The sequence below is a fragment of the Arachis hypogaea genome, chromosome 2 (assembly GCF_003086295.3).
Source record: "Arachis hypogaea cultivar Tifrunner chromosome 2, arahy.Tifrunner.gnm2.J5K5, whole genome shotgun sequence".
Classification (NCBI taxonomy): Eukaryota; Viridiplantae; Streptophyta; class Magnoliopsida; order Fabales; family Fabaceae; genus Arachis; species Arachis hypogaea.
The window spans coordinates 20,529,879-20,543,963 of record NC_092037.1 but is presented as its reverse complement, the minus strand read 5'-3'; positions in this window follow the sequence as shown (position 1 = coordinate 20,543,963).

Here is a 14,085-nt window from a genome sequence, read left to right as displayed (position 1 = left end):
CTCAACATTCGCACAGTGAAGGCCTAACTCTCGGGTTTGCTAGCTGGGAGTGGAACTTCTGCATCTACACGTGCGCGCCATGTACGCGGACGCGTAAGTGGTTGAAAATGCGTAAAGTGCGCGTGCGCACGCAGTGCGCGTACGCGCGGATGGTGCTCTGTTTTTCAAAATTTTCCTATGTTTTTGCACCAATCCAAGCATTCCAAATCTCCAAACAGCTACCAAAATACCATAAAACCTTATTTAACATACTAAAATACCAATTAAAGTCATCAAATCAATCAAAACAAGAATTTAAACTAATTCTACCAATATGTACAAAAAGAGAAAATGAAAAGAAGTTACCATGGTGGGGTGTCTCCGACCTAGCACTTTTGTTTATTGTCCTTAAGTTGGACTTATGGGGAGCTCCTCATCAAGGTGGCTTATGCTTGTATTCATCTTGGAACTCCCACCAATGCTTGGTTCTCCATTGTGCCCCAAGATTCTTCATGGATTGAGCCAAGTCTTGATGGAGTTCTTCACAAGCTTGGGGCTCCCAAAGTTGATCCTCTTCTTGTAATCCGGGATCCCACACTTTGTTTTCACACCCGTCTTGAGGTTGATCATCATTATTAGTCCATCCGGGTGGTGAACAAGATGAATTCTCTATGAAGTGCCCAACAATCCTCCTAGACCCATCTATTTGAGTACTACTCCAACCTTTATATCTCATGTTTGATGCATCAACCATAATAAGCCTTGATTTGCAACGCCCACCACAAAACCTTTTCCGCTTACGCTTCATCCCACAAACTTCCCTAAGTTGGCCATCAGTTTCAAGCAAACCATATTCAAGTGGGATAATAAAGCTAATAGAAATGAATTTTACCCACTCAAATGAAGGTGTAGATGACAACCTAGGCAAAGATGTTTTCAAAGATCTTGACAAAGCATAGCCAACCCTCGTTCTTCTATTTCTAGGGACTTCCACCTCTTCACAAGATCTCTTGATCTCAATCATTTGTTCAACAATTTTATCTAAACCTTTTCCTTTACTCAAATCATAATAGGGAGGGTGAGAAAAATTTACCTCCTCAACGCTTTCAAATCCAACTGGAGAAGGTTTTTCATGCTCAAAGGATTCTTTACCACTAAGACTTGATGCTTGATCTTCATCACCAAGGGGACTCAATTTTTTCTCTATCCCATCCAAGCCTTCATATGGAGTATGCCTTGGAAGGTGTGCACTTTCCTCCCTAGCATTGATTTCAATCATCTTGGAGGGGTTTTCTTCAACTCTATGTTCCCATGGAGGCTCCGCATCTCCCAAGTCTTCTACCACTTCTTCCTTGTCTTCAACAATTAAAGCTTCCCCCAATTGTTCCAATACAAAGCAACTTCCTTCATTTCCCACCGGAGTTTCCAATCTCTCCTTCATGCTATGTTCTTCATTTGATTCTCCACATGTAGCCATGGGAGCTCCTTGAGTGTTCAAGCATTGGAAGGCTAATTGATTTGTTACCGCATCCAAGGCGGCCATGAAATTTTGCACATCCCTTTTCATCTCTTCTTGCCCTTGAACAAGAACACCAAGGGTTTTATCCATTAGAGATTGGGGTGGGTGGAAGGGTTCTTCATTTTGCGGAGAAGGTTCATAATAGGAAGGTTGTTCTTCTTGGTAGAGTTGTGGTGGTTCAATGTTTTCCACTCTTTCCACTTGTTGCACAACACACTCCATGGTTGCTTGAAATTGATTCAATGCTTCCTTGAGATGATCCCTTGACTCTTGTTCCTCTTGGATAATATGATTAGGATCATGTGGCTCTTGGAGCAATGGATATGAGTATTCTTCCATGGGAGGTTGTGGTGGAAAGTAGTATTCATCTTGTGGTTGAAAATTTTTGTGTATTGGAGGTGGTTCATCTTGGTAGTAATGTGGAGGAGTTGGCTCTTGAAAATATTGATGTTGGAATGGTGGTGGCTCTATGTGTGGTTCATATGGCTCATAAGGTGGTTGGCATGGTGGATAAGGATTAGAGTCATATGGAGGTATTTGGTGAAAAGAGGCTTGTGAGTATAGTTGATGATCATGTTGAGGAGATGATTCATAGGCATATGGTGGTGGTTCTTGAAAGTCACAAAGAGATTCACCATAGCCATTGGATTGGTATGCATCATAGAATGGCTCTTCTTCATAGTGCATTGGTGGAGGTTGTTTCCATGAGAATTGATCATATGCATATGGCTCATCCCACCTTTGGTTATCCCATCCTTGATACACATTATCATTATAGCTCTCATCACCTACAACATAGTTGTAATCACACTCATAGCCAAAGTGAGAATTCATGCTAGCAAGAGAGGGCAAAAACAAAAAATAATAACAAATAAAGAGAACAAACTAAAAACTAACAAAGAAGCAAAAAGCAAACATATTCACAATATTCACATATATACATTACCAATAACATAACACCATTGCAACTCCCCGGCAACGGCGCCATTTTGATGATTGGATTTTTGACGGTATAGAATTTCACAAATGAATTCTCGTTGCAAGTATAGTTTCTAAACCAATCAAAAATCCTTTCATACAAAAGATTGTTTGTCACTAGTACAAACCCCTAAAATTTATAAACCGAAGTATTCAAACCTCGGGTCATTCTCCCTAAGAATTACAATAAAGTGTCTTGTTATTGGTTGTGAGTTATTTTGGGGTTTTGATAAGAGGCATGAAAGATAAATGGCAAGAAAGAAAACTAACAACTATAAAAGGCTCTTGGCAAGGTATGAAAATTAGAAGTCCTATCCTAGTTATCCTTCTCAATTGTGATGAGAATTGTTCATTGCTACCACTTAGTTAACCCTTACTAAATAAAGGAAAGTCAAGTGGATGAATTGACTTGAGCCACAAGTCCTAGCCAACTCCTAAGGAAATACTAGCTTTAGTGCACTTCAAACCAATTAGCAATCTCTCCAATTATCAATCAACAAAGGAATTAGATAACTCAAGTGTCACTAATTACTCTACCTAGGCCAAGAGGAACAAAATCTACACTAAAACTAAAAGAGACATTTCAACAAACACATAAAGTGCAATAGAAGTAAACATTATTGAATGCAAGAATTAAAGGAATCTACAACTATAAAAACAAGAGATCAACAATAGAAAAGCAAAGAAGACACATTTAGTATGAATTACCTCTTATTGAATTGGAAGAATGTAGAAGGTAAAGTGCAATAGAAGTAAACATTATTGAATGCAAGAATTAAAGGAATCTACAACTATAAAAACAAGAGATCAACAATAGAAAAGCAAAGAAGACACATTTAGTATGAATTACCTCTTATTGAATTGGAAGAATGTAGAAGGAACAATACTAGATCTACAACAAAATACAAGAACAACATAAAGGAAATTACAACAAAAGAATAGAAGAAGATGAATGTAACAACAAGGAATTGAGAAGTAGAAGTAGAAGAATGAATGAATGAAAACCTAGATCTAAGAACTAAACCTAATCCTAATCCTAATTCTAATTCTAGAGAGAAGTGAGAGCTTCTCTCTCTAGAAACTACTTCTAAACTAATCCTAATGTGTGTGAATGATTGGAATCCCCTTTTCTCTTCAATCCTTGGCTTTAAATAGCATCTTTGGCGCCAAAGTTGGTTGCAATTGGGCCCCACAACCCTTCAGAATTCGTTGGCCACGTTTTCATTAAAAAATCATAAAACGGCACCGACGCGTACGCGCACAGCACGCGTACGCGTCCATGGGGTAATTCGCAGGTGCACGCAAGCGCCAGGTGTGCGTGCGCGTCCATGGGCGAGTTCAACTTCTTTGACTTTTCATGATTTCTCCACTTTGCATGCTTTCCCTCTTCACTCCTTTGATCCAATCTTTGCCTCCTAAACCTTAAATCACTTAACAAACATATCAAGGCATCTAGTGGAATCAAAGGGAGATTAAAACCATCAGATTAAGGGTTTAAAAGCATGTTTTCACATCTAAGCACAAATAAGGAGACAATCACAAAACCATGCTATTTCATTGAATAAATGTGGGTAAAAGGTGACAAAAGCTCTTAAAATCAATACAAGATAAACCGTCAAAACGGGGTTTATCAACCTCCCCACACTTAAACCAAGCATGTCCTCATGCTTAAACCAAGAATGAAGTAAGGGTATGGCATTTATTCAATGGAACTAACTAAATGCAATCTACCTACATGTAACTATCTAAATGAATGCAATTGCTAGGTCAAAATAAATCAATTCCCAAGAAGCATATATGCACAAGGGCTAAGGACTAGCAAGTCTAATCTACACTTGAATTGAGTTATTAAGTATTTTTACAAACTTGCATGAGAAGAGATGATCATAGGTGGAAACATGTAATTGAGCATCAAACCCTCACCGGATGTGTTTGCACTCTATTCGCTCAAGTGTTTAGGGTTGATTCTCTCAATTCTCCCCTAATCATGCTTTCCAAGATTTGTTCTTCTTCTAACAATCAACATATATCTCATGCATGCATACATCTATCATGAGGTCTTTTCTTTAGGTTGTAATGGGGTTAAGGTCAAGGTATGATGCATATATGGTTGAGTGAGCTTGAAATTTGAATCTTTGATAAGCTTAAACTTCCCACCTAACCTATGACATCCTATACAATTTCAAATCTAGCCTAACTACCCATTTCTCACTTTTTCACATGCTCATGTATCCCTTTTCGTTTCACAACACATATGCATTGATCTTATTAAGCTACACTTTGCTTTGAGGCATTTTGTCCCCTTTTTATTTCTTTCTTTTTCTATTTTTTTCTTTTCCATACTATTTTTCTTTTCTTTTTCTTTTGTTTTTCTTATTTTTTTCTTTCTATATACAAGAACCTCAATGCATAAGGTTTTACATTTGATCAATATATGAGTATGTACCCAATTCCCAATATTTCCAATAATAATACAAAATACACCCTTTTATTCACCCAATGTCCCAAGATTCCCACACTTGAATGATACTCACACTCACTAGCCTAAGCTAATCAAAGATCCAAATTACGGACTTGTATTGTTTTTCGCTTTAGGCTTGTAATGTGCTAAAATTAAGAACAAGTGGGTTAATCGTAGGCTCAAATTTGGCTAACAAAGGAAGATAAAAGGTAAGGCCATTTGGGTAAGTGGGCTAATGAAATGATGGCCTCAATCATATAAATGCATGAATACATAAAATAATGGACATAAAGAATCAAACAAATCAAAGATCACATTCATAGAAAGAGAATAATGCACACAAGAAGGAAAAATAAGTGGTTATAAGATGTAACCACACCATTAGGCTCAAAACTCACTTGCTTGTGTTCTTAGCTCAAAAAACATGATCCACAAGATATATAATTCAAGCAAGTTTAATGAAAAGTTTTCACTCAAATCAATTGAGGTGCCCTATAGATAGAAATCCTTGAAAAATTCATTATTTTGACTAAGCTTATTTTGTATATATATGCAAAAAGTAAAAATCCTAAAATCCTAGAATGAAATGCAAAAGTGTTGGAATTAGAAACTTGTCACCTAAAATCGCCGACCGGTCGGAGGACCTCCCCACACTTAAAAGTTTGCACCGTCCTCGGTGCACTCAGAGATGAGCAAGGGGGTACGGCAACTCTCCGGATTGCTGCGTGTTCTTAGTCTTGCTTCCATGTTTGCTTGTGGTGCATTCATCATAAAAAAAAATATAACACCATAAGATGAGAAGATATAAAAGCAAGGAAGCATACATTGTTGGAGTGAGGTAAATCACCAGAATTGAGTGAGTGAATTAGTGTGACATTAGTGACAAATAAGTGTGTGAATTCTAAATTGCGTGGTTTAGAACACACATTAGCATAAAAGTCGATGCCACACAAGAAACATGCACTTCACTTATCCTAGTTTGCTTGAGATGCTTTAAGTAAACTTGTAAGGTAAAACAAGCAATAAAGAAGCATGAAAGCATTCAAGTCAAACATATATGGATGCATAGAATCATGAAATACAATGCATTAAGGTAAATGCACATCATCCATCAAGAAATTGCTTAATCATAGAATAAGGTTCAAATCACATGGTGGCTAAATCATGCAATTCAAAAGAGTTACAAGCTCGAAGGCAATTCTCATCACTTGGTATTCTTAAAAGGTAAGCATGAAAAACTCAAAACCAAGTAGCAAAATATAACCTCAATCATAGAATCCAACAAAGATTATCTAAAAACATTCATGCTAAAATAGCATTTAGGCAATAAGGAGGCAATAATGTATAGTAAACAAAGTCAATAATCCAACACTTATGATGAAAAGAGAGAAGATAAAATAAAAACTAAACTAGAGCTATCTAACAAACTAACTAACTAACTAATTAACCACTAACTAAAATAAATGGTTATCCATGGTGTTTGGATGTGTTGGATGAAGAGGGAAAAAAGAAAGGAGAGGGAAAGAAATGGAGAGAAGAGAAGAAAAGAAATGGATGAAAGAAAGGGCATCCACGCGCACGCACGCATGGCGCGCGCGCGGGTGGTGGAACAGAGAGGGAGGCGCGGCCGCGGACAGTGCGCTAGCGCGTATATGGGGATGTGGGCGTGGGCGCGGACGCGTACAATGCGCGTCTGCGTGGATGGTCAGCCAGGCCGTCGGCCCAATGTTGGCCCAGAGTTGGCACAACTCTCTGGTAAAAGTACCAGGAGTGCATGTGGCATAATCTGCGCGCGCGCGGCATGTGCGCTTGCGCGTACCTTGCGAATTCAGCATGATGGGTGCGTATGCGCCAGGTGTGCGCACGCGCGGATGGTGTTGGGCCTGAGGCTCAACATTCGCACAGTGAAGGCCTAACTCTCGGGTTTGCTAGCTGGGAGTGGAACTTCTGCATCTACACGTGCGCGCCATGTACGCGGACGCGTAAGTGGTTGAAAATGCGTAAAGTGCGCGTGCGCACGCAGTGCGCGTACGCGCGGATGGTGCTCTGTTTTTCAAAATTTTCCTATGTTTTTGCACCAATCCAAGCATTCCAAATCTCCAAACAGCTACCAAAATACCATAAAACCTTATTTAACATACTAAAATACCAATTAAAGTCATCAAATCAATCAAAACAAGAATTTAAACTAATTCTACCAATATGTACAAAAAGAGAAAATGAAAAGAAGTTACCATGGTGGGGTGTCTCCGACCTAGCACTTTTGTTTATTGTCCTTAAGTTGGACTTATGGGGAGCTCCTCATCAAGGTGGCTTATGCTTGTATTCATCTTGGAACTCCCACCAATGCTTGGTTCTCCATTGTGCCCCAAGATTCTTCATGGATTGAGCCAAGTCTTGATGGAGTTCTTCACAAGCTTGGGGCTCCCAAAGTTGATCCTCTTCTTGTAATCCGGGATCCCACACTTTGTTTTCACACCCGTCTTGAGGTTGATCATCATTATTAGTCCATCCGGGTGGTGAACAAGATGAATTCTCTATGAAGTGCCCAACAATCCTCCTAGACCCATCTATTTGAGTACTACTCCAACCTTTATATCTCATGTTTGATGCATCAACCATAATAAGCCTTGATTTGCAACGCCCACCACAAAACCTTTTCCGCTTACGCTTCATCCCACAAACTTCCCTAAGTTGGCCATCAGTTTCAAGCAAACCATATTCAAGTGGGATAATAAAGCTAATAGAAATGAATTTTACCCACTCAAATGAAGGTGTAGATGACAACCTAGGCAAAGATGTTTTCAAAGATCTTGACAAAGCATAGCCAACCCTCGTTCTTCTATTTCTAGGGACTTCCACCTCTTCACAAGATCTCTTGATCTCAATCATTTGTTCAACAATTTTATCTAAACCTTTTCCTTTACTCAAATCATAATAGGGAGGGTGAGAAAAATTTACCTCCTCAACGCTTTCAAATCCAACTGGAGAAGGTTTTTCATGCTCAAAGGATTCTTTACCACTAAGACTTGATGCTTGATCTTCATCACCAAGGGGACTCAATTTTTTCTCTATCCCATCCAAGCCTTCATATGGAGTATGCCTTGGAAGGTGTGCACTTTCCTCCCTAGCATTGATTTCAATCATCTTGGAGGGGTTTTCTTCAACTCTATGTTCCCATGGAGGCTCCGCATCTCCCAAGTCTTCTACCACTTCTTCCTTGTCTTCAACAATTAAAGCTTCCCCCAATTGTTCCAATACAAAGCAACTTCCTTCATTTCCCACCGGAGTTTCCAATCTCTCCTTCATGCTATGTTCTTCATTTGATTCTCCACATGTAGCCATGGGAGCTCCTTGAGTGTTCAAGCATTGGAAGGCTAATTGATTTGTTACCGCATCCAAGGCGGCCATGAAATTTTGCACATCCCTTTTCATCTCTTCTTGCCCTTGAACAAGAACACCAAGGGTTTTATCCATTAGAGATTGGGGTGGGTGGAAGGGTTCTTCATTTTGCGGAGAAGGTTCATAATAGGAAGGTTGTTCTTCTTGGTAGAGTTGTGGTGGTTCAATGTTTTCCACTCTTTCCACTTGTTGCACAACACACTCCATGGTTGCTTGAAATTGATTCAATGCTTCCTTGAGATGATCCCTTGACTCTTGTTCCTCTTGGATAATATGATTAGGATCATGTGGCTCTTGGAGCAATGGATATGAGTATTCTTCCATGGGAGGTTGTGGTGGAAAGTAGTATTCATCTTGTGGTTGAAAATTTTTGTGTATTGGAGGTGGTTCATCTTGGTAGTAATGTGGAGGAGTTGGCTCTTGAAAATATTGATGTTGGAATGGTGGTGGCTCTATGTGTGGTTCATATGGCTCATAAGGTGGTTGGCATGGTGGATAAGGATTAGAGTCATATGGAGGTATTTGGTGAAAAGAGGCTTGTGAGTATAGTTGATGATCATGTTGAGGAGATGATTCATAGGCATATGGTGGTGGTTCTTGAAAGTCACAAAGAGATTCACCATAGCCATTGGATTGGTATGCATCATAGAATGGCTCTTCTTCATAGTGCATTGGTGGAGGTTGTTTCCATGAGAATTGATCATATGCATATGGCTCATCCCACCTTTGGTTATCCCATCCTTGATACACATTATCATTATAGCTCTCATCACCTACAACATAGTTGTAATCACACTCATAGCCAAAGTGAGAATTCATGCTAGCAAGAGAGGGCAAAAACAAAAAATAATAACAAATAAAGAGAACAAACTAAAAACTAACAAAGAAGCAAAAAGCAAACATATTCACAATATTCACATATATACATTACCAATAACATAACACCATTGCAACTCCCCGGCAACGGCGCCATTTTGATGATTGGATTTTTGACGGTATAGAATTTCACAAATGAATTCTCGTTGCAAGTATAGTTTCTAAACCAATCAAAAATCCTTTCATACAAAAGATTGTTTGTCACTAGTACAAACCCCTAAAATTTATAAACCGAAGTATTCAAACCTCGGGTCATTCTCCCTAAGAATTACAATAAAGTGTCTTGTTATTGGTTGTGAGTTATTTTGGGGTTTTGATAAGAGGCATGAAAGATAAATGGCAAGAAAGAAAACTAACAACTATAAAAGGCTCTTGGCAAGGTATGAAAATTAGAAGTCCTATCCTAGTTATCCTTCTCAATTGTGATGAGAATTGTTCATTGCTACCACTTAGTTAACCCTTACTAAATAAAGGAAAGTCAAGTGGATGAATTGACTTGAGCCACAAGTCCTAGCCAACTCCTAAGGAAATACTAGCTTTAGTGCACTTCAAACCAATTAGCAATCTCTCCAATTATCAATCAACAAAGGAATTAGATAACTCAAGTGTCACTAATTACTCTACCTAGGCCAAGAGGAACAAAATCTACACTAAAACTAAAAGAGACATTTCAACAAACACATAAAGTGCAATAGAAGTAAACATTATTGAATGCAAGAATTAAAGGAATCTACAACTATAAAAACAAGAGATCAACAATAGAAAAGCAAAGAAGACACATTTAGTATGAATTACCTCTTATTGAATTGGAAGAATGTAGAAGGAACAATACTAGATCTACAACAAAATACAAGAACAACATAAAGGAAATTACAACAAAAGAATAGAAGAAGATGAATGTAACAACAAGGAATTGAGAAGTAGAAGTAGAAGAATGAATGAATGAAAACCTAGATCTAAGAACTAAACCTAATCCTAATCCTAATTCTAATTCTAGAGAGAAGTGAGAGCTTCTCTCTCTAGAAACTACTTCTAAACTAATCCTAATGTGTGTGAATGATTGGAATCCCCTTTTCTCTTCAATCCTTGGCTTTAAATAGCATCTTTGGCGCCAAAGTTGGTTGCAATTGGGCCCCACAACCCTTCAGAATTCGTTGGCCACGTTTTCATTAAAAAATCATAAAACGGCACCGACGCGTACGCGTCCATGGGGTAATTCGCAGGTGCGCGCAAGCGCCAGGTGTGCGTGTGCGTCCATGGGCGAGTTCAACTTCTTTGACTTTTCATGATTTCTCCACTTTGCATGCTTTCCCTCTTCACTCCTTTGATCCAATCTTTGCCTCCTAAACCTTAAATCACTTAACAAACATATCAAGGCATCTAGTGGAATCAAAGGGAGATTAAAACCATCAGATTAAGGATTTAAAAGCATGTTTTCACATCTAAGCACAAATAAGGAGACAATCACAAAACCATGCTATTTCATTGAATAAATGTGGGTAAAAGGTGACAAAAGCTCTTAAAATCAATACAAGATAAACCGTCAAAACGGGGTTTATCAAGCACTCAGCAATAACTATAATAAATTACACTACAATACTTGAAGGAAGGTAAACCCATACCTGTTGAAAATCAGTGATCACGTTCTTTGTCAAATAAAGTAATGTAGATTATAAGGTGGGTAATTTTCGGATTTAAAATGTAAGTCCTTCATGTCGTACAGCTTACGCCTCAAAGGACTCAATTGCTGATTATGAGTTCCTCAAAATTTGGAAAAATTACACCTGAACAGTATCTGCCTAAAAGGCTTACTTAGGTTTTTTGGTTTTTCACGGTATCTCCTAAAAAGCTTACTTAAATTAAGGACTGATCCCTTGCATCTTGATACTCTATTTAACGATTTGTCATTGGGCAATAAATTGCTACATGCATAAAACGGATTCAAATTCTTGACAGATGAAGTCAAATTGGTTAAAAGGCTTATCTAGTTGTTGCTATCAAAATTGGTTAAAAGGCTCATTTCATTGACGCATTCTACACATAATTTGAATGCGGTGGCAAGTTGTTTGAATCTTTTAATGGCAAGTGTTTTCAAAACCAGAAGGAGAGTGGGCAAGTCTCTATTTAATACTAGACAGTCACTTACTGAAAGCGTTTTAAGACTATATATTGTACACTATTTAATAATGTCTCTTGATAACTTTTGGTTTTAACATTTCAACATAATGTTATAATATTTTTAATATAACAATTTTTTTTTCAAATATAATATCTCAAAAAGTCTCTCTGTATAATATCTCAGAAGAAAATGAAACGACTGTATTTTATTCTTGTAATTTCTATCAAATGCAATGGCAGGTGCTATGTATGAGAAAATGAGAATTTCACAATTTAATATTGATTCGTTATCTTAAATTTTAATACTATCTTATATAATTAACATCAATAATTTATCGTAATTTATGCCTATTTATTATAATATAATCTTCTCAACTCCTAAACCTGAGTTATTCCATTTCATATGAAAAAATTGGTTAGTAGACTCTAAAATTTACAATACCTATTGTTCGTGCAAGGATGCTCGCCTCTGGGCTTATACTCGGACTTCAGATGTTACTGGTGGTACAACCGGATCTGCGAAGAGGAACACCTAGCTTGAACTCGGACCGAGCGGGGTACCTGCAAAAAAAACTCTGACGCTCAAGTTAGTAAAGAATATTTTTCAATATACGAGTATGAGAACAGAATACTAGTGTGTGTGTAGTCCAGATGACCTGGTGACTTATTTCAGCAGCCGCCGTTTTATAGATTTTTGGGTTGAGTCCGTTTGGTGGTTTGTTGGAGTGAATCTCGGTTTAAGTCGAGATTCTTGGGAGGTTATTATTGACGTGATGAGCCGTTGCTTATCTGCTTCTAGTGGTCTGACGTGGCCGAGATATAGGGTATGCGTTGCGGTTTTGTAGGGTGTAGTACACAGCCCCCAAGCTTGACTTGCCTAGGTGTTTGTCTTTTAGCAAGTTGAGCTTAATTTGACCTATATCTCGGCTTTCGTTGGTCTTGGCAGCCCCCAAGCTCAACGCTGCGTTTTAATTTTTTGAAGACGTGGTTTACTAGTTAATTGTTGCTTGAAAAATTTGTTTTCCCTATTTTTAGGAAAACGTGCTGCGGTTATTTTACTTGATGACGGTAACTGAAGCATTTTTGACCTTTGGTTTTCTTGCGGTTCTTCTTTTTGTCTTCCCACTTAATTAGTGGGTTGTAATAGGCTTTTACTCCTTCTCTTGGAAATCTCTCAAAAAGTCACTTCCTTTTTACTTCGCTTTTGACAAAAATGACTTCCAAAGGTTAGATTTTTATTTTTTTCGTCGTCTTCAACTTTCTTCTCTGTAAATGTGGTCTGTAATGGAAAAGGAAAAGTCGAAAGAAAAACAAAAAGTTGTTAAGGTTAAAAAATATTATTTTTATCACTGGGTGCATGACGATGTTAAGACCCGTGCTTCTTCGTACTGTAGCCCTGATTCTCTTCAGGAGTTTCATGCTATGAAATTGGTTAAGGATGGCTCTAATGTTGCTATCGAACTTCTCCCCTGCTCGAGTGATGATAAGGTTTGTGAGTGCAAGGGAGATTGGGGGTACTTTTATATGTACATTCCTTGTTTCTCTGAGTTATACGTTAGGTTACCTTTTTCTTCTTTCGAATGCGACATGTTGACTCAATTGAATTGCGCCCCTTCCCAACTGCACCCAAATTTTTTGGTGTTTCTGAAGGCGTATCAGTGTTTAATGGCTTTTCTTGAATACCCTCCTTCTTTTGGGGTTTTCTTTTCCATGTTTCAGTGTAAGGGAGTTCGTAAGGGTTTATGAATTTGTTTGAGTAGCTTTCCTGGTTGTTCTTTATTCCTTCTTTATAAGTCATCGTTTAAAAATTTTAAATCTCTATTCGTCAAAGTCCGGTCTATGGAGACTGAATACCCTTTTTATCTTGATGAAGAGTTGATAGAGAGATATCCGCTTTATTGGTGTTCCGAGCCCATGCAAGTTCTTGAGGCTTATAGGACTGAGGAGGAAGATTTGGTTATTATTTTTTTGGTAAAAAACTTTGCTACTTGAGGAATGTCTTTCGATCTCTGAGATGTTGAGTTTTGAAAAAGAAAATGATAGGGAGGGGTTGCGGACATATATAGGTAATGCTCATGTGTATTTTTAGTTGTAGTTCATTTTATGGAGACTAACGTTTTTTGTGTTGTTTTGGTTGCAGGAGGACGGGTTCCGCATCTGACGTCGTCCAGGCTTCAATCTTTTTTTGACAGAAAAAAGGAGAAAGGTGTGAGCACTTCGAAGATTGTTGAGGAGGTCGTTGCTTTTTCTGCTGCGCAACCAAATCTTTTAAAAAGAAAAAGGGACGTGTCTGATGATTCTTTGGAAGTGTTATATGAGGGGGGTAAGGCTACTGCCGAGGTCTCAACTTCGGCTTTCGAACGCCAGCGCAAACTTCATAGTTTTATTCCTGGGGTGAGTGCTCATTCTTTGTGGAGCGATCAATATCCTCTGGCCGAGCTTTCTGACAGGGCTTCTCAATTTCCTGGGGATATGGTGCTTACTCGCCAGGTTGGGTTGGAGGCCTTAGGCAAATATATTCAGGTAGTTCACATCTATCTTTTCCATATCCCTCTTTTTCTTCTCTTTCTTTTTTTTATGGTTCCTTTTTAGGTTGTTGCTGCTTGCATGCTGTGTGTTGGGCGTACCACGGAGTTGCTTGGGGCCGAGCAGCAGGTAGAAGTTGACAAGTTTGATGCTTTGGAGCATTTAGTGAAAGAGAAAGAGGGAGTCATTATTGACATTACAGCTAAGATGAAGGAGAAAGAAGAAG